This window comes from Gossypium hirsutum, chromosome A13, assembly GCF_007990345.1.
Source record: "Gossypium hirsutum isolate 1008001.06 chromosome A13, Gossypium_hirsutum_v2.1, whole genome shotgun sequence".
NCBI lineage: Eukaryota > Viridiplantae > Streptophyta > Magnoliopsida > Malvales > Malvaceae > Gossypium > Gossypium hirsutum.
This window is the reverse complement of record NC_053436.1, coordinates 62,130,319-62,147,450: the sequence shown is the minus strand read 5'-3', so window position 1 is coordinate 62,147,450 and position 17,132 is coordinate 62,130,319. Positions and strand designations below refer to the sequence as shown.

Sequence of the window (17,132 nt, the reverse complement as noted above, 5' to 3'; positions counted from 1 at the left end):
TATGTAATAAACGCCATTTAGACAAGTGTTGGAGATCTACTGGTGCTTATTTGAGGTGTGGATCGACTGAGCATCGAGTTAAGGATTGTCCACTAAGGGGTAATCAGGTGCAAGCTCCAGTTGTTGAGACTGCGCAGCCGCCGAGAGGAGTACAGTAGCCATCTAGGGGCCGAAGACAGGCTAGGGGTGGTAACGGTATGGGTCGAGGTTAGAGAGCACCTGGCAGGGGTGCTGCACCGACTGAGGCGAGGCAGCCTGCACTTGTCTATGCTGCACATCACCGTGAGGACGGAGATGCTCCAGACGTCATCACGGGTGCGTTTTTTATTCTTAATGTACCTTATGTTGCACTGATAGACATATGCTCTACACATTCTTATGCTGCATGTTCAGTGTCTGAGACTTTGGAAATTACGTTTGAGAGTACTTCTAGTGAGATTTCTGTGTGAGTCCACTGGGGCAAACCATTAGGGTTAGTAAGCTGTTCAGGGACGTTCCGTTGGAAGTCCAAGGGATAATATTTTTGGCTGATCTGATGGAACATCCGTTTGGGGAGTTCGACTTAATTCTTAATATGGACTGGTTAGTAAAGCATCGTGTACGTCTGGATTGTGCCAGAAAGAAGGTGGTTCTAAGGACCGAGGAGGATGATGAGGTAGTTGTGATTGGAGAACGACAGAATTATTTGAGCAATGTGATATCTGCGTTGTTAGTAAAGAAGCTGGTGAGGAAAGGATGTGAGGCATACTTGGCCTACATCAGTGTTTCTGATTCTGTGGACTCTTCGGTTAAGGACATCCGTACTGTGAGAGATTTTTTATATGTTTTTCAAGAGGAATTACCAGAATTACCTCCGAGATGTAAGGTAGAATTTGGGATTGAGTTGATTCTTGGTACGGTTCCGGTGTCTATCACTTCTTATCGAATGGCACAGAAGGAGCTGGTAGAACTGAAGGCTTAAGTTCAGGAGCTGTTAGATCGTGGGTTTATTTGTCTTAGTGTGTCTGCATGGGGAGCACCAGTTTTATTCGTAAAAAAGAAGGACAGTACGATGAGGATGTGCATCGACTATCGCCAGTTGAATAAGTTGACAATTAAGAACAAATACCCACTTCTGAGGATAGACGATTTATTTGATCAGTTCAGAGGGGCTTCTTTGTTCTCTTAAATTGATCCGCGATCAGGATATCATCAGTTGAGAGTAAAGGAGGCCGATGTGCATAAGGCGACATTTAGGACTCGGTATGGACATTACGAGTTCCTAGTTATGCCTTTTGGGTTGACTAATACACCAATGGCGTTCATGGATCTGATGAATCGAGTGTTCTAGCCCTACTTAGATCAGTTTCTGGTAGTGTTCATCAACGACATCTTGGTATACCTTAGGATGGAGGATGAGCATGATGGGCATCTGCGGGTGGTTCTACAGATTCTTTGGGAGAAATAGTTGTATGCAAAGTTCAGTAAGTGTGAGTTCTGGCTTCGGGAAATGACATTTCTGGGTCATGTAGTTTCTGCTGAGGGGATTTGAGGGGATCCTCGTAATATTGAGGCTGTGTTGGATTAGAAACAGTCGAAGAGTGTCGAAAAGTCGCGGTTTTCTGGGACTGGCAGGGTATTATCGACGTTTCGTAGAGGGGTTCTCGTTGATCACAGCGCCGTTGACGAAGTTGTTACATAAAGGAGTTCTTTTTGTTTGCACTAATGCACAACAGGAGAGCTTCGTGAAGCTCAAGACAGTTTTGACTCAGGCTCTAGTTCTGATACAGCCTGAGCCTGGTAAGGACTTCATAGTTTACAGTGATACATCACATGTGGGTTTGGGTTGCGTCTTGATGCAAGATGGTAAGGTAGTTGGCTATGCGTCTCGACAACTTAAGACTCACGAGGCTAATTATCTAACGCATGATTTGGAGTTGGCTGTAGTGGTTTTTGCATTGAAAATTTGGAGGCATTATCTGTACGGTGAGAAGAGTAGTATATACACTGATCACAAGAAGCTCAAGTATCTCCTCACTCAAAAGGAGTTAAATCTTAGGCAGCATCGGTGGGTTAAGCTGCTCAAGGACTACGACTGCAATATTGAGTATCACTCTGGTAAAGCCAATATGGGGGCGGATGCATTAAGTCATAGGGTGATGACTGACTTGAGGGCGATGTTTGCTGGATTGAGTCTTTCTGACGATGGGAGTCTTCTGGCTGAGTTGTAGGTTAAACCGACGTGGTTGGATCAGATTAAGGATAAGCAGTTGGGAGATAAGTCTCTTGAGTTGTGATTCCGTCAGGTTGAGGCTGGAACAATCATTGATTTTAGGATTGATAGTGATGGGGTGTTACGTTTCTGACATAGGATCGTGTACCTAATGATGAGGATTTAAGGTTGTCGATTCTGAGGGAGGCGCATAGTAGTGCTTACGCTGTGCATCCTAGGGGCAAAAAAAATGTATAAGGATCTTCGAGAGTTGTACTGGTGGCCAAGGTTGAAAGATGAGGTGACAGACTTTATTGCTCGTTGTTTGACTTGCCAGCAGGTTAAGGCTGAGCATCAGTTACCTTCGGGTTTGCTTCAGCCAGTAAGGATACCAATGTAGAAATGGGAGCGAGTAACGATGGACTTTGTTAGTGGGTTGCCTCTAACACTCACTAAAAAGGATTCTATGTGGGTCGTCGTGGATCAATTGACCAAGTCTGGACATTTCATTCCTATTAGGACGGACTTCTCCTTGCAAAAGCTGGCTAAGCTCTACATTTCCGAGATAGTGAGGTTGCATGGGGTTCCTATTTCGATCATCTCCGATAGGGATCCTCGTTTTACGTCTCAGTTTTGGCAGAAACTTTATGAAGCTTTGGGTTCTCATCTCAATTTCAGTACTACCTTTCATCCTCAGACAGATGGTCAGTCAGAGGGTGATTCAGATATTGGAGGACATGTTGAGGTGTTATGTCATGGATTTCCGTGGTAGTTGGGAGGAGTACTTGCCATTGGCAGAGTTCACTTACAATAACAACTATCAATCTAGTATTCAGATGGCACTGTATAAGGCACTTTATGGTCGTAAGTGTCACACTCCTTTGTGCTGGACTGAGTTAGGTGAGCGACGAATTCTATGTCCGGAGTTAGTATTAGAGACTGAGGATAAGGTCCACGTGATTTGTGATCGACTGAAAGTGACTTCTGATAGACAAAAGTCCTATGTGGATTTGGAAAGGAAGGACATCGAGTATTTTGTAGGAGACATGGTTTTTCTTAAGGTCTCGCCATGGAAGAAGGTTTTGAGGTTCGGTCGTAAGGGCAAGTTGAGTCCTCGATTTATTGGGCTGTACCAGATTCTGAAGCGAGTAGGACTAGTCACATATCAGTTGGAGCGTCCTCCAGAGTTGGATCGTATACATGACATATTTCATGTGTCAATGTTGATACGCTATCGCTCCGATCCTACTCACATTGTGCCTGTGGAGGAGATTGAGGTTAGACCGGATCTGACTTTTGAGGAGGAGCCAGTTCAGATTTTAGATTGCGACATTAAGATTCTGTGTAGGAAATCTATTCCCTTGGTGAAGGTGTTGTGGCAAAATCATAGCACTGAAGAGGCTACTTGGGAGCCAGAGGATTCGATGCGTCAGCAGTATCCTCACCTTTTCTGATCAGGTAAAATTTGAGGACGAATTATCTTTAAGGGGGGTAGAGTTGTAAAGCCCCAAATTTCTTTAATTTTGGGTTTTGTAATTGTTGAGCAGGGAAATAACTGAACAACTAGGTTTGTGTTATTTTTGGCGTTAAACGTGTTGGTTTAAGTGTTTATGTGCTCTGGGTTGTGTTGGGAGGTCCTAAGTTCAAGCTTTAACTTGGGCTAAATTTTGGGTTTTTTATTTGAATAAAGCCTGACTTTAGGTCAGTGGGCTTATAGGGAATTGTTGGTAAAAACCTAATAGATTTGGTTTGCTGGTCTAGTGGTTAGGTGGCAATGGATTACGCTTAGGGTCTGGAGTTCGATTCCTTGTAGTGGCAATGGGATTATTTTTACTGCAAGTTTTGGCTAAGAGTTAGGCTTTATCAGAAATCTGTATTGGGGTTTAGGGATAATTAAGGCTTATTCCCTTCTTTTTAACAAAAGTTCTTCCTCTCTACCGTTATCCTTTTCCCAAAACCCCTTGCTGCCGAAAGTTTCCTTCTCTTTTACCTTCTTCCTTTCGTTTTTCTTCTTTTTTGATAAGCTTAGGCGTATCACTAGTGGTTCTGTCAATTTGGTAAGTATCGCTTACCAAGTTGTGTGATTTTCTTTGGAAATCATTTAAGAGGGTTTTTGTTTGCTGTTTAGGGGATATTCAAGGCTCTGTAGAACAGTAATTGAGTTCTAAACAGCAAGGAAACACCGTTCTTCATTGAAGGTAAGTAGATCTCTCTTTCGGGATTTGGCAGTTCTTAAAGAGGTTGATCTAAGTGACTGATTTGGGCTCGGTATTGTCAATCTTAGGCTTTAGAGTGCTTGTGGTTGGATTAGTAGCAAAAATGAATCAGCTGTGTACTCCGATCACATAGAAAACGAGTTTCAATAGAAGCCGAAAAATGGCTTGTCGACGCCACACGGGCATGTGGTCTGCCCATGTGGTAGTCTGCATCGCGGGACACAAGCGTGTCACTAACGAGCCAAGCTGTGCGCGTGCCACATGAGCGCGATAGACATAGGCGTGTGAGGCTGGCGAGGCTGTGTGCGAGGCACGGGCTTGACCAATTGGGCCATGTAGACCACACGAGTGAACCACACGGGCATGTGGGATTTTGGGCCAGGCCGTGTGATCCACACGGGCAGGGCATATGGGCGTGTGAGCCCAATTTGTTTGAAATGTTCTGTAAGGTTGCACGGGTCACCTAAGTCGACTGTGACCTGATTGTAGAGGTGGTAAGCATTACTTAAACCCCATACTCTAATTGATTACTGAATTGTATGCAAAAGCATGTTATTATAAGCATGTGTATCTGTCTGATTCCGTATATCTATTCTACCATGATTTTGATAAGATCTGATATCTGCATATAAGCATGTCATGATATGTATGTTGCATTGCATTGTGTTGGGAATTGTTGTGAAAAGAAGGAAGTCTGAGAAGCGATTAGCTTGTTATCTGGAACTATGCTGCATATAACTATTATGTATTGTTTTACGCTACCTTCTAGTGTGTAGGGTTGGATGGTTTGATTGTATCCGGATACTTGGTGTGTAGGGTTGGGTGAGTCGATTCTGTCCCCACAGGGTCTGTTAGGCTGGTTGGAGATGGTGTGCAGGGTTGGTGGGCATGTTTCCTGATATCTGATTTGTTATGCATGCGATACATGCATGGCTAAGGCCGAACTGTCTGTATTTTTTTATCTGTTTGTGTGCATGCTATTTGTGGAGGTGTACCTATCAAATAGTAGTATAGTTTTAGCAAGACCTGATTGTCGAACCCAAAGGAACTAAAAGTACTAGTAATGACTGTCTTTTTATTATCTAGCCTAAAAATAAAGAGGTTTTTGTTTTAACTAACTAATTATCTAAACTAAGAACGCACAGAGAAAAGAATTGGGGAATTGCTTTTGGGAAAAATCGATTGACTTAAGACAATACCTAAGGAAAAATCCACCTAGACTTTACTTGTTATTATGGCTCCGAATCGGGCGATTTATTCATTCAACTTGTTTCGTAGAGATCCCTAAGTTATGCTATTATCCATATTCAAGACTAATAACGTCTAATCCCTAGATTGAATAACCGAGACTTTTCTCTAATTAACACTCTAGGGTTGCATTAACTCGATCTATGGATCCCATTGTTAGGTTTCACCCTAATCCAGAAAAATCTTGTCACCCTATGTCTAGGCGTGCAATCTACTCTGCTTAATTATGACAAAAGTACTCCTAGATAGGGTCTGTTCCCCCTCTGAATAATAGCATGTCTTGAATCAGTATCCTGGGATATCAAAACAAGAATTAAGAGCACATAATTAAGAACAAGTTAAATATTTATCATACGATTTAGAAAATAATAACAAGATTTGTCTTAGGTTTCATTCCCCTTAGGTATTTAGGGGTTTCAGTTCATAACTAAATAAGAAAACACCTCAGAAGACTAAAGAATACAAAACATAAAGAAAACCCAAAACTCCTAAAGAGAAATTGAGGAGAGATCTTTAGTCTTGATGAATCAGGTTTCCGAGATGGATCAATCGGCTTCCTTGGAGTAATTCCTTACTCCCCCTTCTTCGTCTCTCTTTTCTTCCTCCTCTAAGGTGTATTTATAAGCTTTGGAATGCCTATGACCCCTCAAAAGTGGCCTTTTTCGAATTGGACTCATCTTGGGCTCGTCAGGGACACGCCCGTGTGAGTCGTGCTTCGATTTTTCCAGTTTGACACAGTCGTGTAGTCTGCCTATGTGAGGAGGTCCAGGCCGTGTTGATTTCGTACTTTGGCCCATTTTCTCTATTTTTGGCCCATTTCTCGTTCCTTTCGCTCTCACATGCTCTCCTAAGTATAAAACATGAAATTAAAGCATTAGGAGCATCGAATTCACCAATTCTAATGAGAAATCATCCATAAAATGCATTAAACATGGGGTAAAAATATGTATAATTTACGGTTTATCAAATACCCCCACACTTAAGCATTTGCTTGTCCTCATGCAAAATTCTCAACTCATAATGAAAATAAATTCTTCTCAACTTATAATTTCTATCGATAATATCTCAAATTAATCCATAAGTAATCATACATTGAGGATTCAACTAAAAGAACATCAAAGTCTCAAACATTCTGAGTTGAGTTTTTAATCATGCAAACATAGGTGTCTCTCCTCATTTAAATAATTACCGTTGATTCGGAATATCACAGAGTTTCCCATCCTCACTAAAGATTCACTCAAATCACTCGAGGTGTTTAAGGACAATAATTGAAGCACTCAATAGTCATTAATGAAAAGTCATTACCATAGGCTTGCATGAAAATCAAATCTCCACCACTATAATTTAAGATGATACATCAATCAAAAAGTTTTTAGAGGGTTGTAGTGGGGCTTGGTTAGGGGGGTGTGGTCACAAGCTGAAAGAAAGGGTTAGAATCGAGATTGGATTGAAAAATTGCCTAACTAGAAAAGGAGTTAATCTTCACTTGCGTACAACAGAGCTTCTCTCAGAATATGAAATTACAGATATGTATACATAGGTTTTTTTTGTTTTTTTTTTATTTTTAAGAACAAGTTAAATATTCAAAGACTAACTTATTACAAACAAGACATAGCTAAGCAATTTCTTCAACTCCAATCTCGACAAAAATAGGGATCAAATTAATTTAGGGGATTTCAACAATAATGGGTTAAGGGTTAATATTGAGGTTAATATAAGGAATGGTTTGTTAGGCTCAAATGGGTTTACTAAGGGTTAATCTTGGAGGTAGGCTTTTTATGGCATGAGTGGGTTAATCCTAAGTGCCTTAATCATTTTGATATATCAAATCAAATGGTGTGGTCTCGACATGCATAATCAAGCAAGTTCTAGAATAACATTTCAATACTGACGCATTCAAAGCAATAATAAAAGTGGGCATGAAAGAATAAATAGATGCTCAAAAGGCTAAAAAATCTCACAAAAATTATGGCTTTTTGATGTTAAAAACTTGTGAATTCCAATTCAAAGTAATACCTAAACTTTGGGGAAAGAGCCTAAGATTTTAAATTCTTAAAAATCAACTTATCATGCTTGATTCTCTAATGTCTTAAAGTTTAAACAATTAATGCATAAATCCCAATGTTTTAATTCAAGATATATCAATCAAAATCATAAATCAATTAAAATTTATCCTAAATATGATATGAGAGCTTTTTAAGAGAACAAGGTAGTCATTTAGGGATTTTTCTGATAATGAAATGAATGCCTCTCCCCACACTTAAGATGTACATTGCCCTCAATGTACAAAGATAGGTATTATAAAATAAAAATAAGATAGGGAGAGAAGTGAAACTTCCTGTATGATGAATACCTCGAACTAGAGTTTTGGAGAGTAATCGGTTCGAGAGTGGAGGAGGATACTCCGGCAGTCGTAGATGTTCATTAGTCCATAAGTCTTGTGCCAAAAGAATAATATATCTAGTGGTAGCTATGGTCGTGGTCGAGCAGGACATGTCAGTCGTGGAGAACCTTTCCCGGTAGAGTTTTAGTTCCTATGTGATGATGAGTTTAAGAGCTCTATATAACTGTGATAAAATCAGGAAATTTTTAAGGGATATTAGGAAGAATAATTACTCGAAAAGAAATAACTGAAATTAATAATTAATAATAAAATTCTAAAATCTAACAAAAATAAAAAGTAGTTTCAATAAAAAATTAAAAACATAAAATAATAAATAAATATTTCTAAACATCTTCATCACTGGATGGTTCGCGAGGTGGGACTGGCGATGAGATGTGGAGGTGCTGAAAAATCTACTGTAGAGTAGAATCAATGTTGTCAAATCGTTGAAAACACTACTGCTCGAATCAGGTGAAGCACTCAGAGATGTCAGCATATGAAGCCGCCGCATAAACTGGACGAGAGGGTGGTGGTGGTTGAGTCGGTGGGCCCTCGTGCTGTGGGGGGACATCATTAGGAATGTCCTCGTAGGCCTCCTCCTCGGTAGATTGGGTGAGACGATACTTGGGAGGATAGGTTTCTTGGTGCCTCTCGATCATCCTCATGCTAAGCATGCTCGAGATGCCTTGTAGAGACATCTGGCCGTTGAAGGTGAGGGATGATTCTTGGGCCGCGGTGTTAAGGAGCCCGAAATGTCACGTCAGCCTAGTCACGTAGGGGCCAATGGAGATGACCCCCTTCTGATGTCGCTCTATCTAGTGTTGAATCGCAAGGGAAATGAAATAGGCAAGGTCGATGACGTGCCCTTTCAACATGCACCATAAGAAGTAAACGTCATGGGTGTTGACGAGGCTAGTGCTCTCTCGCCTCCCTGTAATCGTGTGAGCTAAAATAACGTGTAAGTACCTCAAGGATGGTGGGAGAACTGATGCCTTGGAGCAGCTAGGATTGTACGAGGCCGTGCTAGGGGAAAAAGTGTGCCAGCACTTCGAGGGAGAGAAATGTATGTGGCGACTGAGAGCATGTAGTTCATTCTCCTCCCTAAACTCCTCCGTATATAGGCCTAGTGTAGCACCAAACTCTGGGATGCTTAGCTAGTTGATTAATCCGCCTAGGCTAAATTGGACCTTGTCGAGATCATCGTACCTTGTCATTACGGTCTGGAGATAGAACGTTGAGCAGAGTTCCATCGTGAGCTTGAGGTATGTTAACTCGATAATCCTGAAGAACAGCTCCCATGGGTCGGTGGTTAAGAGAGCCCGAATTGTGTCAGCCATCTGAACTTGTTCCATGGCAGTCCAGTCGATGCAGCGGCCCGCAATTAAGGGTCGGACCTGAAGTATTTGGAAAAGCTCTTCTTGGGGCCCTCGGGGGAACTACAAGAGAGGGTGACGAATTTCTACGGTTGGACCCACGAAAGATGATGCTCCCTTCCTCTTCTTCGAGGCTAGTACGGTGGTTTTCTTTCCTCATGATGACATTAAAAACATGTAATATAAAGAATAATAATAATAGGTAAACATATTTGAAGAGGAAGTAAAAGGCATGAATTTGAACTAACTATTTCATCCAAGACTACTAATATAAGGCAAACTCAACCACAATAACAATAAGAATGAGAATAGAAATGTAATGGGTGTAAAGTTTTCCTAGTTTCAATTTAACACAGATTGTATGGTAACTACCTAGGAATGCAAATTAAATGACAGACATTGGCATGGTAATAGCATGAAAATAAGCATAGTAATGTCATGGATATGAGGTGTGCCTAATAACTTGATTCTATTTGAAATGTATAATAACTAACCTAAGAATGCAAACTAAATGATAAAGTAATGAGTAAAATGAAAAATAGTTCAAAAGTAATGGGGATTATTGTAATAATAAGCATTAGTAATAAGTAAAATAGAAGTGAAATGAGTAAACAAATGCTAAGGGAGAGAGATTGAGCTTTAAAAACAAATTTGGAGGCGACGCATGGGCATGACAGGGGGGCTGTGTGGAGTTGCAGCGGCTAGGGTTAGGGTTTTTGAATCAGGAAGAAAGTGAATAGTGCAGGGTATTTATAGATTTTCAGCCACACGACCAGCGAACACACCCGTGTTCCCCAATTTCAGCCTGTGTGATTCGCGAATTTCAAATTTGGGCACGTCTGACATTTAGTGCACGCCCATGTTCCTCGGGCGTGTGGGTTCACACGGTCGTGTCGCACGATAGTGTCTAGCTTTGTTCACTTCTCCCACGCTCGTGTGTGCAATCCCCACTCCCGTGTCAATTTAACAAGTTCGACCACGGGTGTTAGACACGGGCATGTCACACGCCCGTGCTGTTTTAACAGGTTCGTCCATGGTTCTTTCACACAGGTGTGTTGCACACCCGTGCTGTTTTGGCAGGCTGAACCACGACCATGTCGCACGGCTGTGGCATTTTATCGTAGCCCATGTTGGGGAAAGGTTTTGCCCTATTTTCACACGGCCTTAAGCACGCCCGTGTGCTTGGCCATGAAACACCTATATTCAAGATTTCTATTAGTAAGTTAAGAGTTAAATACCAAAATTTAATGAAATTACTATTGTTAGTGCTCGGGTTGCCTCCCAAGAAGCACTTATTTATAGTCTAAGCTCGACTTACCTCTCCGTTGAATAATCATGGTGTTTGAGGAGTTTATTCTCCTTATTCTTGCTATCAATCTCATTAAAATAAGGTTTTAACAGGTGTTGTTTACCTTAAAAGTGCCGAACTTGGGATGACTCACCTCCACCGTACTGAATGGAAAAATACTGAGTACCGTAAGAGGGTTTCCTCATTCAGTGTGGTAGTGACAATGTGGGGATCTGCAGCATCTAATAAGACCTTATCACCAACCTTAACTTGATTTGGAGAGGTATCGGGCTCGTTTTGGCGTAGTTTCGGTTTGTTGGGTGTTCTTGGTTTGTACGTCCGCCATTTATCGAGTTCCTCGATTTGTAATCTCCAATCTTTATGAACAGCTTCTCTACTATTGCTTGGGAACGACTCGTGTGCTTCCTTCAGACTCATTTTCTACAAAGTAGGTGGCACCATATTGTTAGTTTTAGTGGAACGGTTAGATGATCACCTTCAATTCCTGATGTGTTGCCCGAATTGCGAGCTTGAAGGGTGATTGTTTCGTATCCCACCCAGAGTGCGAGCTCACCTGTGCCAACATCAATGATGGTTTTAGCAGTTGCTAAAAATGGCCTTCCTAGGATTAAGGGAGTGTTGCTATCCTCTTTTATGTCTAGAACAATAAAGTCAACGGGAAATATAAATTTATTGATTTTAACTAGCACATCTTCAATAATACCCGTAGGGAATCTTATAGTTTTATCTGCTAGTTGAATGCTCATCCTAGTTTAATTTTGTTTCCTGAGACCAAGTAGCTTAAACATTTTGTAAGGCATGACGTTGATACTAACCCCTAGATCATCCAATGCATAATTAACATCTAAACTACCAATTAAGCAAGGAATCGTAAAACTCCTTGGGTCTTTTAGTTTGTTGGGTAGTTTATTTTGGAGAATGGCCGAGCAAACTGCGTTCAGCTCCACATGTGACGCCTTGTCCAACTTTCGCTTATTTGCTAAAAGCTCCTTTAAAAATTTCATTGCGTTTGGCAACTGCAATAGAGCTTCAATAAACGGTAATTTAATATGTAATTTTTTAAGAGTTTAAGGAATTTACCAAATTGTTCATCTGAGTGGTCTTTCCTTGTCGCATTGGGGTATGGCACATGAGGTTTATATTCGACAGGCACTGGTTTTTTTTATTATAATCTACCTTATCCTAACCTTTGCTTACCACAGTTTCTTGCCTCGGTTCTGGTTCAGGCTCAACGACTCCTTTGTCATCTTAGGTATTAATTGGGTTGAGTTGTTCCCTTGGATTGGGTTCAGTATTACTTGGCAAACTACCTTGTAGTCGTTCAGAGATTAGTTTGGAAAGCTGGCATATCTGAGTTTCGAGCCCTTGGATTGACGCTTGTTGATTTTTAAGTGCTGTCTCAGTGTTCTGAAAACGAGTTTCTGACACTGATATGAATTTTGAGAGCATCTCTTCAAGGGTTGGCTTCTTTTCCTGTTGGTAAGGTTGTTGTTGGTAGCCTAGAGAATGTTGTGGTCTTTGATTTCCTTGACCGTCCCACAAGAAATTAGGGTGGTTCCTCCAACCTGCATTATAAGTGTTACTATATGGATTGTTTTGAGGTCGAGGATTATTACCCATGTAATTTAATTGCTCGTTATCCATGTTGTGGGCATAAGGTTGATATTTTGAATTGTTTGTTCCACCTCCACTTGCTTCGCACTGCATTAGTGGGTGAACTTGTGAAGAACTAAGAAAACCATCAATCTTTTTATTTAAGAGTTCTACCTGATTAGAGAGCATGGTGACCGAATCAACATTATAAACGCCGGCTGTTTTCATTGGCTTTGTTCTCATGACTTGCCATTGATAATTATGCAGTGACATATTCTCTATAAACTTATAGGCATCTTCCGGTGTTTTATTGTTGATGGTTCCGCCAGCAACTGCGTCAACCATTTGCCGAGTTGAAGGATTCAGACCATTGTGGAATGTTTGTGCTTAAAGCCAAAGCGGTAACCCATGGTGAGGGCACCTTCTCAGTAAGTCCTTGTATCTCTCCCATCCATCGTAGAGTGTTTCTAAATCCATCTGCACAAAAAAAGAGATATCATTATGTAATTTAGCTGTTTTAGCTGGCAGAAAGTATTTTAGTAAAAAATTTTCGGTCATTTGTTCCCAAGTAGTAATTGACCCTCGTGGTAACGAGTTCAACCACTATTTAGCTTTGTTCCTCAATGAAAAAGGGAATAACCGAAGACGAATGGCATCATCAGAAACACCATTAATTTTAAATGTATTGCATAGTTCTAAGAAGTTGGCTAAATGAGCGTTGGGATCCTCATCCTACAAACCATCGAACTGAACAAATTGTTGTATTATTTGAATAGTGTTAGGTTTTAATTCAAAAATATTTGCAGCTACAGCAGGTCTAACTATCCTAGATTCAGTTCCTGTTAAAGAAGGTTTAGCATAATCATACATAGTGCGTGGAGCAGGATTTTGATTAGCCGCAATTGCAGGAGGTAGCTGATTGCCTTAGTTTTTAGCCATCTCTTCGATTGGGGGTTGAGTATCGCCTTCTTGCTCGTTCTTTGTGTTTCTTCTCTTTGATTTCTGTGAACTATACGATCGATTTCTTCGTCAAAAAGTAATGGTCCCGACGGGTTTCTTCTAGTCATAAACTATAAAAACCTTCCAAGAGAAAGAAAAAAGTAAATTAATTAGTAATAATAATTAAATTAAATTAAATTGCAAGAAAAATAAATGTCTAAAGTAATAAAAATTGAGCGTTCCTAATATCTTAGTTCCCCGGTAACGGCGCCAAAAACTTGATTGCGTGATTTCATGATAGGTTTTAAATATTTATAATTACTCGTTCTTGAACTAACTATTATCGCGATGCAGGCAAGTGTACCTATCAAACAGTAGTATAGTTTTAGTAAGACCGGATTGTCAAACCCAAAGGAACTAAAAGTACTAGTAATGACTTTCTTTTTATTATCTAGCCTAAGAATAAAGAGGTTTTTGTTTTAACTAACTAATTATCTAAACTAAGAATGCACAGAGAAAAGAATTGGGGAATTGCTTTTGGGAAAAATCAATTGACTTAAGACAATACCTAAGGAAAAATCCACGTAGACTTGTTATTCTAGCTTCGAATCGGACGATTTATTCATTCAACTTGTTTTGTAGAGATCCCTAAGTTATGTTATTTTCCATATTCAAGACTAATAACGTCTAATCCCTAGATTGAATAACCGAGACTTTTCTCTACTTAACACTCTAGGGTTGCATTAACTTGATCTATGGATCCCCTTATTAGGTTTCACCCGAATCCGGAAAAATCTTGTCACCCTATGTAACTCCACTTAATTATGACAAATGTACTCTTAGACAGGGTCTATTCCTCCACTGAATAAGAGTATGTCTTGAATCAGAATCCTAGGATATCAAAACAAGAATTAAGAACACATAATTAAGAACAAGTTAAATATTTATCATACGATTCAGAAAATAATAACAAGATTCATCTTAGGTTTCATTCCCCTTAGGTATTTAGGGGTTTTAGTTCATAACTAAATAAGAAAACATCTCATAAGAATAAAGAATACAAAACATAAAGAAAACCCAAATCTCCTGAAGGGAAATTAAGGAGAGATCTTCAGTCTTGATAATGAATCCGGCTTCTGAGATGGATCAATCAACTTCCGTGGAGTAATTCCTTACTCCCCCTTCACCGTCTCTCTTTTCTTCCTCCTCTAGGGTGTATTTATAGGCTTTGCAATGCCTATGATCCCTCAAAAGTGGCTTTTTTCGAATTGGACTCAACTTGGGCTCGGTAGGGACACGCCCGTGTGAGTCGTGCTTCGATTCTGCCAGATTGACACAGTCGTGTGGTCTGCCCGTGTGAGGAGGTCCAAGCCGTGTTGATTTCGTACTTTGGCCCATTTTCTCTGCTTTTGGCCCGTTTCTCGTTCCTTTCACTCTCCTATGCTCTCCTAAGTATAAAACATGAAATCAAAGCATTAGGAGCATCGAATTCACCAATTCTAATGAGAAATCATCCATAAAATGCATTAAACATGGGGTAAAAATATGTATAATTTATGGTTTATCAGTGTGAAAATTTCGTTAAGAAATTTTATCGTTTAATTGCTCAATTTGAGAAAAAGGACTTAATCGTGTAAAGTGTAAAACTTGTGTGCTATTAGTTAAATGTGTCTAATAGCTATGGCTTATTAAAGTGAAGGTCCTTATGATATAATTTGACCATTTTTATGCTGGGTGGACATTTATGGGCATAATATGAATGTTTTAATGGTTTATAAATAAGGTTAAAAATGTAAATTAGTAAATAAGGTTAATAAATTAAAACAAAACCAAGTTTCTATCATTTTTTATCACTTCCTTCACCGAAATTTGAAGAGAAGAAAAGCTATTTTCTTAGGGTTCTTTCGGCCATGCTATTTTGACACAATTAGGTATTATTTTTGCTTGGTTTTTAATGATTTCTATGTTTTTGTGATCGTTGCAACTAGTATTAGCTAGCCTAAGGACTAATTTGTGAATTTGTTAAAGATTTTAGAAGTTTCCATTAATAAATATGTATGATTTTTAATGTTTAATGATAAATTATGAATATTTGATGTTAGTTAAACAAGTTTTGTTAAGTGATTTTTGGTGAAAATGCAAATTAGGGGCTAAATCAAGAAATGTTGAAATGTGTGGTTGAAATGTGAAATAAATGAAAATTATGGGTTACTAGGGGCCTTATGATAATTCGGCTAGCATGGGTTTATTGTGAATTTGCATGAATTTGTGATTTTGTGTAGTAAGGACTAAATTGTAAAAATGTGAAAGTTTAGGGGCAAATGGGTAAAATATCCCTAATATGTATTTTTGATTGAATTGTATAAAAAGAAGAATAAATAAGTTGATTTTGATTACTTATAGATCAAGAAATGAGGAATTCAGACTTAGATCGGGGAAAAAGCAAAGTAGATCAATATTAAGTCCGTTCCGTTATTTCTGTAACATCCCAAAATAGGGCTTAAACGGAACAGTGGTTACGAAACACGAATCTGAGATAGAAAAGTTTATTCCGATTAATTTTTATAATTTACTGAGTGATTACATGCACGTGTTAGAGTATCGATGGAAAATTTTGTAGATAGCATGCTTAATTTACCTACTAGGGTTTAATGGAAAAAGTTGATAATAAGAGTTTTAGATGCTAAAGGATTAAATTGAAGAGTATAATTGAAGTAGAGGTCCTTAAATGGTAATTAGACCATTAGGTTTTCATGGACAAAAATGGACATACATAGATAAAAATAACTGAAGTTTTAATGAAAGGTATTTTAGTCATTTGGTAATTAAAAGATTAAAAAATGGAAAAAGATGGAAAAATGTGCCCATCTTCTTCATTAGGCCAAAATTTCATGGGTTCTTCATAGCTATGGTTTTTTCAAGCTTCCAAGCTTCATAGTAAGTGATTCTAAGCCCCATTTTTAATGTTCTTTACGTTTTTGAAGTCCCGGTAACTTGATTTAGCTTATTCTAGCAATAATTTAACCTAGGGTTCATATTTGGAAAAATACCCATAGGTGAAATGTGTTTAGTTTGATGTTTTATGGTAGAATATGAAGCTTGAAATTATGTTAAACGACTTGAGCTAAGCGATTTCAAGTGAAAATGAGTAAAACGACATAATCGGTAAAAATACCTAATGGTCATAAGTACATGTTAGAGTGGGAATTTGATGTTGTCGTAGGTAAATAAATGATCATCATGTCATAAAACCTAAGAATTGGGGATAAAGTTTCATTTTCGAGCCTTGGGGAAAAAGTGTAAATATGTAAAAGTTTAGGGGCAAAATTGTAACTTTTCCAAAGTTAAAGTTAAAGACTGTTTTGATAAATGTGAATATTAAATATGTTAAATTTGCTATTATAGATTAAGAAGAACAAAATTTGGGGTTAGAACGAGGAAAGAAAAAGTTTGAGGACTAAATCAAAATATTTGATTGTATTTTGTATCGAGGTAAGTTTGTGGTAAATAAATGCAATGTTTTATTATTTATAAATAATTATGTTATTTTTCAGCATCTAGATATTTATTTTGTAAATTTAGTCCTTGATGATTCAAGCAAGAATTGACGGAGAAATGATACTTAAAAGTCCCGGTTGAACCTTGGAAATGTGTAGGATACAAATGTCATGACATTAAGGTTTAAGGATACCAAGTAAGACCATGTCAAGGCATGGCATTGGTAAGTTCTACAAGGCAAGGAAATCATGTAAGACCATGTCAAGACATGGCATTGATAAACTACGATAAGGTAAAGATCCCATGTAAGACCATGCCAAGGCATGGCAATGGTGAGTTCATAAGGCAAGGATACCACGTAAGACCATGCCAAGACATGGCA

At 39.0% G+C, this 17,132-nt stretch overlaps 1 non-coding gene across 1 annotated transcript; it reads left to right on the top strand.

The window, feature by feature from the left end:
• Nucleotides 1-12,716: 12,716 nt before the first annotated feature.
• Nucleotides 12,717-12,822, top strand: LOC121213279 (small nucleolar RNA R71). The gene has a single exon (XR_005908662.1). It is a non-coding gene; the product is annotated as a small nucleolar RNA R71 (small nucleolar RNA).
• Nucleotides 12,823-17,132: the final 4,310 nt, after the last annotated feature.